Here is a 10,944-nt window from a genome sequence, read left to right on the forward strand (position 1 = left end):
TTGTCGATCAAAAATGAAAAAATTGCTGCCTGTGTCGTTCTATCGGCGCGGGTGTCGTACCTATGTATTAGGTGCACGAATGTACCAAGCTTGGGTAATTTTACTCAATTCGTAAAGAAAATACTTTCTTTATAAAAGGTATTTTAACGTTGTACATTAAGAGTGACAAATAGAACGCATCTGTATTATACTATATTAAGTTTACCTTCTCTGTGCAGTCCTACAGGCTGAAGGCTCACGGCAGACGACAAACTGCACGTAATGTATGGGCCGCGCGGGAAATTAGAGCCGCGCCGTAATGAGCGCATTGTGTGCGCGCCGCTTACGATGCGGTTACTGACATCAACCGTTAAAAATGCTAAATTTTCATGGAAAAAATAATCCTGTGTTAAAATATACTTCGTAAAACGCTGCATAAAAAAGTCCATCGTTAAGTCATTGTTTAAAAAAAAAATTCACAAAAACATACTAGAAACATTTTGTTTGCTTTCATTTTGCGCTTCATTTTTATATTTTTTTATTTAAAAAAATATAATTATAACGGAATATCATAGAAATTATATATTTTATGTAAGTTTTTCTGAAAAGTCAAATGTAAATAACGTTCATGTAGAATAAAATTAATTGTAACGTAGTGCTTAAAACAAAATAAAATAATAATACACATTTTTTGTACATAGATAATATCCACCGTGTTAATTTATACACTAAATATCTTACAAATAAATCAAATAAAAAATTCCACATGGACGAATTATAGCAGAGCGTGGTTTCGATCCACGGACCTCTGGGTTATGGGCCCAGCACGCTTCCACTGCGCCACTCTGCTTGTATCAGAACTGACGAAACTATCGTACGCGTTCAAAATAATCGATACTGACAATGTGGCTCATGAAACACGCCCCACAAGCGACTTCTGTACGCTTTAATTTTAATTTCTAATGCAAATTTCAATTTTTGTATGTATACAATTCGCAAGACTATTTTTAGCGTAGTAAGATCGAACACATTCATTTTATTTTATTTTAAACGCTTGAAGCTGTAATACAAAGCAAATTTACTTTGAGGGTTGCTGCTCGGGGCCTAGGATTACAAAAGTCGTTTGACAAGATAACTTCAAAATGAAATTGCAAAATTTAATTTGAATAAATGACAAAGGATAAAGAATTAAGTAATCGACTGCGATTGCAATACCGTCATATTTATTTCTGCCTTATAACAGCTGTAGTGAGTGCCGCTAAGTCCTAAATTTAGTATATCACTTACGACTCATTTGAATCTTATTTATAACTTTATGTAAGATTATATCCTGATGTCCATGAATGCAGGTTCTTACCATCTGGTATACCTAAAGAATTCTCGATTGCCAATCAGTTTAATTTAATTTTATTACATAATCTTTATATATAACTAGAATGATTAAAAAACTGAGAATCTGTTCCTATATGTGAGATCGTATCAATCCATAGGTATTTAATTGAATTAAATGGATTAATAATATTATTAATCCATTTAATTCAATTAATTATAGGCTGTAACTTGACTTAACTTTTAGTCTTTATTTCATACAAATTGATCCATTTATAGAAAGTTATTAAAATTTGAACACAAAAGTATTTTTTAACAATGCAGGACGTGTGTTTGGAGCAGATAATTTCAGTTTGCCCAAGAACTCCGTGTGCTTCATAGATGGCGTTGTACAATTTACAAATATTATACTCTGAATACGTGAGCAGTCGCAGGCATAGCTCGTAAATAAAAGTATGTAAAGATATAGGTTGTTCCGAATGTTGTGATTGTAAGGGTTGGTTTCTTGAAAATAATGCTGACAATTTCTTTTTGTGTGGTATTATTAGTTTATTATGGAAGATAACAAAATTTATAGCTTAAATTTGAAAATTAGCAAAATTTGAATTTAAAACATGGCAGGCGAGTAGTTTCGTAGTTCGTATATTAGAAAAATGATGACGCGACCTCCCTCCAGGCACCGTGTACCGCGGCCACTCCATTGGTCGCCGATGACGCGATAAGCAGCACTGATTGGCCACCGTTACCACACAGCTCCCTCTGGTGCGCGGGTGCAATATTACGCCTTAACATAGGTACTAATACAACAATAACAATGAATTAATAAATAATAAATAAACGATATCTACACTCACATCCCCACACTATGATTCCCTGTATTGAGGGTGTCATGGACATACAAAGACGAATACACACATTCAGACATCTGTTTGGCCGGGGATAGAGCCCGGAACCCTCTGCGCATCAGACCGGTGTGATGACCGCTCCGCCACGCGGGTCGTCCAATAATAGTTAGTAATAAAATAAATGAATAAATGTTACACACATAAATAAAGTAGGTATTTGAATTTAAATTTTTCTTTAGTAAAATTTTATTCGTGTACAAATCTACGATATTATTATATGAGCGGTCCCTCGGTAAAATTCACTAACTGAAAAATACATATTTAGAGCGAAAACGTTACTGTGCAAAATTATTACATGCAAATTCTGGAAGTTGAAAGTGCATTTACGGAATAGCACATTTTATATTTAAGTTTCCTCGAAAATCATCCACTTCTACTCGATATGGATCATCTTTCGAAAGTGTTATTGTTAAGCAATATCCACTGGCAAAGTGCAAGTTAATTATCAAAAATGACTTGAAAACACTCAGTGAAATACAAACAAATCATGGGTTAACATAAAAATTGATAACTCTTTATAACGAAAATGGGTATTACGAAAGAATACTACAATTTATTCTATAAAGGGGAAATATCCCTACTAAATAGTGAATCAAAGAATATCTTCTTAATACTAAGATATCTAAGACTTATAAAGTAACATTGCCAGACCGCCACTACAGTTTGAAGACTTTTCTCGAACAGCATAAAGGAATTTTTAAAAATTAATCTTCTGTGACTTAAACATGAATATATACTGTTTGAAATATATGTCACGTAATACAAGTAACTCAAACAAAATTATATTATATCCGAGTAAATTCTAGATTAAAACTGTAAAATTACGTAAACGCCACTTACGCCATTTGCCCCATTTGCGTTCGGGGCATTTCAGTTGAACAAGCCCCGGAAAACGACTGGCCAGCCTTTGTGTAATCAACTGTCTGTTTGTTAAACACGACCTGCCACACTGTATATAAAATAATATTACCTTGCAACTAGCCACTATAATTGTGTTTGAGTAATTCGTACCGCTTTGTCAGTATTATTGAAATAAACGTTGGAATTATAGAATAATTAAATTAATTACAATGGGATCCTAGTCTGCAAATACATACATATTAGTCTCAAGCACTCGTAATCAAATCATCTAAAACAAGTTTAGAAGTAGAAACAATCAAAGTTGAATATCTTTGAGATTTACTCGTACATGCAAGATAACAAAATCACATGCACGTACAAACTTACAAATATAACTCGAAAACTTTTAGAATCTACAACAACACTTCAAAAGTTTTTTGAACTAATCTCCATAAAGAAAAGTCATGTTAATTTTAAATTAATCGTAAAAGCAGTTCGACCAATTATTTTGTACCGAGTACAGTCACTTTTGAAAAGCTTCCGATCTATCCATCCATCAGCCTATAAAATCCACTGCTGAATATAGGCCTCCCCTAACCTGTGCCACTCCGACCGGTCTTAAGCTGTCTGAATCCAGCGGTTACCGCTGTCCGCTTCAGGTCATCAGTCCTGGTCAGAGGGCGTCCTGTATTCCTTTTGCTGAGACGTGGTCTCCATTCGAGGATCATAATAACCTTCCGATCATGTGACAAATTCAATATCAACTTCTACACAGTAGTTCCATACACAAACGATATTATTATTATTGTTAGTGTGTACAGTATAACTAGCATTAATATTAAGGAAACAGCCAGTGTTTACTCAAACATGACGCGAGTATATGATTGTCTCGCGCCTGCGAGTTGTCCGGGCAGAGACTGATGGAGCACTTGGGGAAACCTCATACTCTAAGATAAGCTATGGCAATTTTCATGCGAGTAAAAGTAGCAGTAATTTAACTAAGAATTGAAATTAACTAGCTGTAAAACAACAACTTGTCATCATTACAAACTTACTCGTAGCTGCAGAAATATAAATACTTAAATATCTGGGCTTGTCAAACTTAAATTGATATCTTAGAAATAAACGTATATGTGTAGATTTTTTTACCGTTTTTGAAAAATGAGGAGACACTATAGTTAAGATGATGGAATTATTACTTTCCTCGTTTAGTAAGAGAAGCAATAGAGATCAAGAAACATCCTAGGAACTTCAACAGAGAAGATGGTTTTAAGTTTGCCCAAACGTGGAATCCAGTGGTTAGTTTATGCAAGTCACAAATAGTACAAAGTACGGTGCGTCAGGATACTGTTAGTGTTGTGTGTCGTGATATGGAACCTAGAAAAGAAAAACTAACTAGACGTAGGGTAGATAGATTAATCTACCATTAGTAGTTCTCCCCGCCACCGCAGTTTCGCCGTGACCACGATCCATGCAACTGGGTCGAAATATCGGCAATAAAAAACGCATATCGTGAGTACCCGTTACATAATAAAATGCCAGGACATATAAGCAAGGAGCAAGGTAAACCAGGATGTGATGGTGCTGTTATCTTTGTAACCAACTTATGACGAGTTTTATCACAAGTAGGGATTATTTTGGTACCATTAAATAAATACTATAATGACATTTACTAAATTCATGAGAACTTCAGCGTCTCTGAGTATTTTATAAGATTTCGCCATTAATCAATCGTTACTCGTTACTGGTGTAACTAGTAGCTTACTGGCAGCCTGAGGTCTCCAGGGTGCAATGATATTTATTGTTTACTTAGCAGGATACAATAGGAAACAATTCATAACGCGCTATGACGGTTCTGCGAAGAGTAAATAGGACGTGATGGCTTATATCCGCTGGTGTCCTTAATAAACAATGTATTCTGGCGACTAAGTTGCGACTATTCGAAGCCGGTGGAACTTTTCACCTTGTCGCAGATATAAACTGTTATTAAAGGGTATGGGTAGGATTGTACATTTTGACTGACCCGAAAAAGTATAGCCACTACTACTTACTGATATGTAGGACGGCAGATACCAGTTATTTAATGTTTGCACTGTAGTAAAGAAGCAAGTAATCCATCTTATAGTAACAGCCCATTAACGCCCATAAATAATAAATAAATAACCCTAGATAAAATTAAAGTCCATTGATCAAAAACCATTATATTATTCTTGCCATTTACTAAAAAATGGCAAGAATAATAAAAAAATGTAATTCAGGCTAACTAGAACTATTAACAATCTTTTATTTAATTTAATAAGAAGAACTATTCTGTTATATTCGTGTTGTAATTTATTTTTCGCGTGCGATCCAAGTTTCGTCTTTAGGTCCACGCAACACGCGATGTTCGATGTCCGATGTCCGCGGCGAGTTTCATTCTCTACTTATCTATCCTCTATCTTTGTACTATTATGTTCAAGAGTAGTTTTTTTTTTAAAATCTTATCATCACACTCGATAACTGGTATATATTTAATTTGGCTTCGATGACCTAGTAGTAGACGATGCAATTTCCCTTCATGAAATCTGTAGTCAATCCCAAATAGGATTACAGTCCTATTTTAGATGGGGCACAGATGTATTTGTACCCTTTAGGATTAAGTTGAAATGCTTCATGTAAATATTTTTATTTGCTACAATTTTCAGAACGTAACACTCCATAACTTTTTAAGGCAGTGAATGGAAAGGATCACAGCTGAAACACGAAGGGTTATATTGTATATGACCTATTACAAATTTATAATTATGAAGCGATACATTTACTGTTTACTTGTCTCGCTTAAATTTCACTGGGAACCGATATGGAACCGGAAATTAATTCTGTTCCCTGTAACTCCATATTGTGGCTGTATGAAGCAATTTGCCGGGATCAACGGGTATAATGCTGTGTACTTAAAATTTCCCGTATCTAATAAAGGTTTATTAATTCTGCTATTCATTTCATTGCCGGACATCTGGCCTGTTTACTGAACTCTTTCCACTCCGTTTCATTGAAAGCTATTTGATTATGGAAAAAATATTTTTATCTTCTGTGAAATCCCACACTCGTACAACCTTCAAAGATATTGCAGCGCTTAAAATTACTTAAAGCTTAAACCACCATAACCAAGTATGATTTGATATTTGACTTTTTTATGGAATTTATCTAACGTATTACAAAAATGATATGATAAAATAATATAGATAAATTGGAAACTATTGTTAATTAGGGTCACAGGAATGCATCGAGCTAAAGGTGCAGGACCCCTCTTTATTCGATTGCGAAGGCAATACAGCTTATGGTTGTCTATTTATACGATGTATTCAAAAGTAAAGGAGAATTTTAGTAAATATTATATAGATTTCTGCTGACTTAGCAACGCTTTGTGACTTATACACGTAAAACTGATTCGAACGCAGTCGATTTCAGATGTCCATACACGACAGTGACTTCAAAAGATCGAAGGGACTGCAAGTTCATTTGACTACAGTAGATACCATCAATCTGAACCGTAACCAAACCGCTAACGAGTGTGGATTGACCCTTAATGAATTTCATTGGCGTATCATTACCGGACACTTGCCCTGTTTGCTCGCCTCTTGCTCCCGCTCGCGATCCATTGCAATTAATTTGATTCTGTGTGTTTTACGTGTTACGGGTGGATTGAGTTTATATTCATTTCCATTAAAATCAGTTATTTTTTAATACTGAAATAATGAAGTAGGTACTAATAAGGTTGTCCCTGTAGTTCCGGGACTAGAATAGGGCTACGGTATCCCCTGCCTGTCGTAAGAGGCGACTAAAAGGGGGCTTCCGGGGTTGCCGGCGGCAAGAGTGGGAGCTCAAACCGTCCGTAGAGCAACCCCGAGAAGGACGGCGGCATGTGTGGTCGCATGCCGTCGTAAACACTAGATGTGAGGGAGGAGCGTAAAGTGCTCCCCCCAGGGCAGAGCCCGACCGGGGTATCGCGCTTGGAGGACTCCGGTTGTGTTCCATTGGAGATCCCGGAGTTCTCCACCAAGCGCTGAGGACGGCCACCGGGGGGGTTTTAGTGCGGTAAAAATCCCACATAACCCGGCGTCGCTCCCACGTCGTCGGGTACCTTTTGAAGGTTTCCCCCTCGAAAACAAAAAAAAAAAAAAAAAAGGTACTAATAAGGTAATCATTCCACTCTCATGTAATAAGTTTTTTGACATGTGTAACACCTGTAAAGGTAGCATTTAATTGAACTGTATAAGTAACAAAGTGGCATTCATTAATGTAATGTAAGAAATAACTGACGTGATTGGCTTATGATTACTTACAAATATGAACTATTCCAACATAACCATTACTGATACCACACCACAGTGATCACCACATAATATGTACACATGTTACAAAAGGACATGGACGACGTCGCAAATTAATTATTGTTCCACTCCTGGGCATAACTTTTGTCTAAAAGTATCTCTAAATTCGTTGTGTAGGATTCATCTACTTTATTTCACTATTAAATTATCATCGCCTTACTGTCCCACTGGTCTATCTCAGAATGAAAAGGATAAGGCCATATTCCGCTGGCCAAGTGTAAATTGGTGGGCTTAACATACCTTTGAAAACTTTTTTAATGTACATACATACACATACATACACATACATACACATAAGTACATGCAAGGTAATCTTTCACTGGTACTCGTATGCATGCAAGTTTCCTCAGGATCTTTTCCTTCGCCGTTTAAGCAAGTGATTAAAATATTTCTGATATAGGTACACGAAATCGGACCTCCGATTAAAGAGCCGAGTTTCTGACCACAAGGCTATCACCTATATTAGTTTATTAATAAATAATCCCTATTTAATGAAAAGAAACCGTAAATGTATAATGAAATTTACATTAACTTTTATGAAATCCATTTCGGGCTCTAACGCTCTAGAAAATTAGTTTCATAACGTGGATTCATAGACTCATATGATTCGAGTGCGTCTAGTTTCTTAACTAATTTGGATTTTTACTACATTATGCGAATTCTTATAATGCGCTGGTGATAAATTACTATGTAAGTAAATTGTACCTGCGCTGTTTCACACTGAGATAATAAATAAAGTAGTCTACGACTCGGTCTATAGACATTTTCATCCTATTTTCTTTTAATTTTAAAGTATGTTATACACATACGCGCAATTTAAAAAAAAAAGTGAATATGTTCACTTGGGATTTCATTTCTGTACCTAGTGAGATATGCCAAAATACATACTTATAATTTCTTTAAAATACTTACGTATGTAAAATATCAATAATTGATATAATGTAGACAAATCGTTCAATATTTCGTAAGGAGACACCGCAATGCACAATCCCGGGTTACACGGGATTGTAGCAAGTGCGCCGACGACGCAAACGAATTGACGGTCTTGCTTGTGCATTTAGTGGTTTGGGTTCACACTGCGCCCTATCTGCAGTGGATACTATGAGCGCTTTGTCTTCATTTAAACACCCGCTCGATGTAGCGCACTGGAACCGCAAACAACGTGCTACATATCACTGGCAATGTGGTACGCCACAATTCAGTTTTTGACATGCAATCCAACGTGTTGACTTTACCGATTTTGCGGCGTTAATTAAATGTATCGGTTTAATTTTGTTAAAGGGTGATTTCATCATCCAGTAAAGTAATTTACATATAAGTTATGCAAATGTTAAACGTTTTATAAACAGATTTTGTTGATTTTCGTTTTACTATATTTATAGGCGTTACGTTTTTTTGCTAACAGCGTCAACTAAATAAACTTTTATTTTATGCTAGCGGGTACCCGCGATTTCGTTCACATAGACTTCAGTATTGGTTGTACAGAGCAATGAAAAATAATTTTATTTTTAACGGATTGGCCATATTAATTATGGCTATTGGCTAAAACGTAATGAAAATAGATAAAAAAAATCCATGGGGGGAAATCAAAACGACGTACATACACTTGAAAATGTAGACAGACAGCCCGAAACAAATTTTACATTCATATGGCGGATCCATATGAATGTAAAATTTGTTTCGGGCTGATTACTTTACGTGAACGATTAACAAAAATAAAAAAATACAATCTTTCGCATTAATATATTATCAGTAATAATATGAGAAAATATTAGTATTTATATTTACTGAACATACCCAACGTTTAGATATCCTTTACACAATGTTTAAGTAGTATCTGATATCACAATATCTGTTAGGAATTAGGATAAATGTAAACGTATACCCTAATATAATGCCAAACCTGAACCATGCGAATAAATCTAGCAAAACGCTGACAAAGTTGCGGGCAAAAGGCAATGTTATATGCAGCCTATAAAGTCACAAGACATAAATCTTGCAACCTCGGGTATACTAAATTCAGCAGCAGTAAAAGTCAATACGCAAGGTATTCCCTCCGGCGTCCGTCGCAGGCCGGCGTCCACCTGCGCGTCCCGGGATATTAGTTCTCAATATTTAATGCGGAACGGGACGCGGGATCCTCGGGACCGCCACACATCACCTGCCGACAACACTATTTCGGACAGATATTTATTAATAAACCATATAAACATATAAGAGTTTCAAAAGCTCATTTATTTTAGACATAATTTATGGATAGGTTAAAAGTAAAATACTACTTTACACAAATAATAATAAATATTGTGTCTAATTATTATTAAAACTGAAAATAGATTATTCTGATTGAAAGTTTTTGGATGGAGAGTACTTCCTAAATTTAAATTAATATTTTAATAACAGTTTCTGTACCTTTATTTCCACCAGTCTGTGACATAATTCCTCGTTTCTCTCACAAAAACACTGCATATCAACATGCAGCGTGTTTCAGTACGCGGTAAAATATTTTCGAATTCAGATGTCGTTGTACGATATCTTTAAACTTGTGAGCTGCGCCTCGAACGTGTAATGCACTTAATCCTTGTCAAACTTCCACCTTTGCTTGCTACAGGAAAATGAGGTCTGTTGCGTCGGCATACCATTGTTTGGGTGTGTACAGGGAAGTTTGTTAGAGGTATTTGTAAGTCAGAGGGTAGTTTTTCGTGAAGTGGAACTCAATAGTACAAGTTTACAGCTAAGCGCGCTCGCGGCGTGTACGCTGTTCTTTGTCTACGAGACACGAGTTACCGTACACATCGTACGTGTCTCGCTAGGGAATCATTTTTATTTTCAGAACTGAAAGTTCCTTTTTTTACATATTGTGCCGTTTTATGCTCATGATATACTTAATGACAGAAATCTACGTGGTTTGACTCCGTAGGCACCACCGCCAGACCTATTTCAGTTTTAATAATGTAGCAATGATGAACATAGTAGACATTCAGTAAGGGAGAAATGCTTTCTGCTGGAAAACTTAAGTTATCATTCAGGCATGTGCCTGATCGAGGTCGAACCTGGAAACCTCTGCGAATGAAATCGGCAACATTCGTCGATGATGGCTTTGACCCGGATATCGTCCTAAAAATAAGATTTTAGCGTAATAACTTCCAAATTTAAAACAATGTTATTGATAAAGCGAAAAATAGCAAGAAATCGGCTAGTTGAAACGAAAATGATTTATTATACCATCCGTCCAGTCAGCCTTCTCTTTTGGGACGAGATGACTACAGATATTGCTAGCCTAACCGCAAAGACAGTGATATACGAGTACCAAGAAATTGAGTAGTATCTGTCGGTTCAAATAGTTAAGTTTCCATGCAAACACGATACATATTTTGCGGATTAAGTCAGACAAGCGCGGCTAGGTGTTATATGGAGCTGGAGCACGGTCTGTCAGTGATTTAGTTACCTCAGTAACTTTACGGGAGTTGAGATGTATTTGTCAGGGCGCGCGGGAACTAACATCTACATTTGAACATGTTTGT

At 36.1% G+C, this 10,944-nt stretch overlaps 1 non-coding gene across 1 annotated transcript; it reads right to left on the reverse strand.

Annotated features, from left to right (window-relative positions):
- Positions 1-757: 757 nt before the first annotated feature.
- On the reverse strand, positions 758-829 carry TRNAM-CAU (transfer RNA methionine (anticodon CAU)). The gene has a single exon. It is a non-coding gene; the product is annotated as a tRNA-Met (tRNA).
- Positions 830-10,944: the final 10,115 nt, after the last annotated feature.

Source organism: Epargyreus clarus, unplaced genomic scaffold (assembly GCF_041222505.1).
Source record: "Epargyreus clarus isolate Ecla_fem2 unplaced genomic scaffold, WU_Ecla_fem_2.2 ptg000021l, whole genome shotgun sequence".
Lineage (NCBI taxonomy): Eukaryota > Metazoa > Arthropoda > Insecta > Lepidoptera > Hesperiidae > Epargyreus > Epargyreus clarus.